A 3,432-nucleotide genomic window follows, 5' to 3' on the forward strand; every position below is an offset into this window, starting at 1 on the left:
CAACAAAATAAGATCAAAAAAGAACAAAGTATACTTTTTTCAATGACAAATATATAAAAGTAAGCTACATGATATCGGATTGGCTCATCAATCTTCTCACACATCCCATGATGACTTGGGGATTACACATGAGCAAATCAGTAGTTTACAAGCTCTCTACAAAAATACACATACTTGATTGCATCTAGGTCAGCTGGAGATAATAAGAATAGGTTGATCAAAACTTCAATGGCAAAGGATTCAAAGAAAAAATATACTGCACTATTGAAACACCTTTCATGCAATTTCTTAAATTGTTTCTCACGTAAACTTACCATGCCAATCACTCCCTTTGACTGTATCATACATATGCCACCTACAGTCATCTTCACTCATGTTTCCAATAGCTGAGATTTAACCCCCTACACTCATAATTGTTAATGACGAACAACAAAAGCATGTATAGTGTTCTCCAGTAGGCAGCATCATCAAAGTATTTGGTACGAGAGTGGCAGTCACATTCAACTACAAAAAAGCCATCTCCATCGCATTTCGATAAACAACAAATACATAGTCAGATGATCCTGTGATTGCGACAATGGCTCACGCTGCCACCCTGAAAGCCAATAGTTGAACTGGAGGAACATAAGGTCCTGGTTATTGCTAAATCTGTAACTAAAAAGTACTCTGATGTCGTACAAATATTTAAGTAACTAATAATCATGTAAGGAATACATTGATGTTCTTCAGCAATGGCAAAGCTGGCGTCTCCATTGTTCATTGCTGAGCGAGTGAGCGTGCAGCCAACTTTAGGCCTTCTGAAGTTTACAAAGTTACCATGGTAAAAGCAAGAGAACCATCCCAACATTTATTCAGGAATTAAATGATTCAGGACACCTATGAGTATAGCTGCTTTGAAAATGACTGTCTTCACTGCTGCATTTGGAAAGTATTCATTGCTCACTGCATTTGGGAAGCTAGCAAGTATGTGATGCAGCTCGCAAAATCAGTCATAGAGATCATTTTCCTCTGCTGAATCCATGAAAATTTTAGTGCACATCATTTATTTCAGTATAACAACACAACACCTTATTAGGCTGAGCATCACCACGCTGAACTAAACTGAACCAAAAGCAAATCGAAGTCTTTTTATGCATGGCAATGAGGGATTATCATATACACATAAATTACCTAAATCGTTCGTCAAGCTACTCAAGCAGCGGCGGTGGCGTGCAGACCGTGGCGTTGAGCTGTTGGACATTGCGTGCGCGCGAGGATTTGATCAGTGGGGCGACCACAACATCATCAAGATGAAAAAACTTAACAGGCCCCTAACCGAGAAACAACGGTCATATGATGAAATCAATTAGCATCACTCAATCACGAAAATAAAAGGAGTCAGACGGTACCTGCGGTTGGATGAGAGGGCGAAAGGAAAATCCAAGCAGCAGCCGTTGCTCGGGCAAAGACCAAACTTATATCTAATCTGACCAAGCTGGATCACTGTTTGTTCCTCAACAAAACATCAAGACTTTGATGCCTATGGGTTCTCAAAACTCTCACAGTGAATTGAATGGAGTATCTATCTAGTAGGGTTAAATTAATTGAATTAATGGATGTGCAAGATTAATCAATTAACATTCACCGTGGATTGTATAGATGGATATATCAAAATCATTGGGCCTTAAATCCTAATAATTACGCAAAACAGAGAAAGGTCCTTGATAAGAAAGTCTGAAATTAGTACTGAAAAGAGCCGCATCACCAAAGGTCTTGCCACGATTGTCATAGCTGCATAGGAAGAAGATCCCCGTGGCCGATTTGACCTTGTGCGGCTGTGCCTTTGGCTCCTGATTTTGTTGCCGTTTTCCTTCAGTTTCCTGTACACATCCTATTTGATCTCTTAAAAACTAAACCACAAAATTAGTTTTATATGGTAGGAATTGAATTAAGGTTTCATGTATGAATTTTGAATTTGTACTCAGAAGTCGACATACATTATCCGCACAGAAAAAAATCCACATACACCACGTAGTTTGGAAAAAAGTTAAGCAACCATATCTATGAAGTAAAAGTGTGAAACCAATATTTAGCTTAATAATAAAGTATGAAACATTCTCATTCATCAAACAACACTACATAGCTGAAATTGGTGTTCACTTCCTCGACCACGTACCTGCTCAGCAGCTGCACGACGCTCCGCGAAGCTGTCGGGGTCACGGCGCTGCAGCAGCTGCATGGTGCTCTCGATCCGGCGCCACAGCATTCGCTCTTTCTTGGTCTAGAGGGGACTGAACGGACAAATCAGGCAGAGGCTGCACACTTGATCCGGCGCAGCTGCGTTCGCTCCTTCTCGGTCTAGAGGAAACCGAACGGCCAAGGCAGACAGAGCACCTGCCCTCGCCTCCATCACCTCGATATCTCTCTGGAGCTGCATAAACCTAGCGATTATTATGTTCTGATGCAACGGCAATAGAACCATACGAACAATAAGAGTCCATGATAAGGAGGGTCTTCAGCAACATTCTTCGATTTGTATACTCTAGAAAGGAAAATCCATCCTCTCCATGGATCTATCAGTTAATTTGCATTCTCCTCCAGGAACACATGCCTCATACGGGAATTTTTTCAAGCACCTAGCGAGCGCAGAACAACAAAATAAAAACGTTGATAAGATCATTACAATTCCCCTTTGCATTGCTGCCCAAGGACAATGACCACAGTTTCCCATACTGATCTGACGCGTCCTCCTCCACGTACACGAGTTGCTGGCCAGCCTCCGGCTCTGACTCGGCGTACTCACACGGGGGAGGGGAGCCCAAGAAAATCTGGCACGCCGTTATGAATTGAGATGGGAGGAGAAGAGGCTTACCACCGTGTTACCACTTCTGACGTGACGCCCGATGCTTCTGCTAGAATCTCACACCCGTGAGGCCGGTGACGTGCGGTCGCCATTGGATCCGACCGGGAGGAGTGGCTGAGAAAGGGCCCATCCAGTCAAGGCAAGAGGCTGGGGCTGGTTGAATCGACACAGTACATCAGGCGAATCAGGGGAGAAGAGGGCGCGCCGCCGCTGCAGCCGTGGCTCATCGGCCGTCCACGAGGTGAATCGGGGGAGACCGGGAGACAGGGGCGGGCTATAGGAAGTTTTTTTAGGGGGGGCGATTGGATCTGCTTCGTTAGATGTTTCGCCGTGGCCGAGTGCTTGGTCGGCTCGGTGGGCCGTTTGCTCGTGACGAGGCGGGAGAGCGCAGGCAGGAGAAGTATGGCAAGAAGCGGATACGTCAAATAAAAATCGAAGCGTTTTTTCCAGCTTTTTCTTTAACTCGTGGATGGCATGGTGGGTAATTTTTAACGAAGTTTTAGCGGTAACTTAATGACGGTGAGCGGGCGGGCAGAAGCGATAGCCGCTTTATTATTAGGAAAAGATAGCAAGTTCATCTCCGTAAGCAT

The 3,432-nt window shown here is 44.2% G+C and overlaps 1 long non-coding RNA gene across 2 annotated transcripts; it reads right to left on the reverse strand.

Annotated features, from left to right (window-relative positions):
- Positions 1 to 609: 609 nt before the first annotated feature.
- LOC123169870 (uncharacterized) lies at positions 610 to 3,218 on the reverse strand. Of its 2 annotated transcripts, XR_006484969.1 has the most exons (3): positions 2,852 to 3,218; positions 2,156 to 2,410; positions 610 to 1,859 (listed from the first exon to the last, which is right to left on the reverse strand). It is a non-coding gene; the product is annotated as an uncharacterized lncRNA (long non-coding RNA). The 2 variants fall into 2 exon arrangements; XR_006484968.1 differs by having other exon boundaries at positions 610 to 2,410.
- Positions 3,219 to 3,432: the final 214 nt, after the last annotated feature.

This window comes from Triticum aestivum, chromosome 7D, assembly GCF_018294505.1.
Source record: "Triticum aestivum cultivar Chinese Spring chromosome 7D, IWGSC CS RefSeq v2.1, whole genome shotgun sequence".
Taxonomy (NCBI): domain Eukaryota; kingdom Viridiplantae; phylum Streptophyta; class Magnoliopsida; order Poales; family Poaceae; genus Triticum; species Triticum aestivum.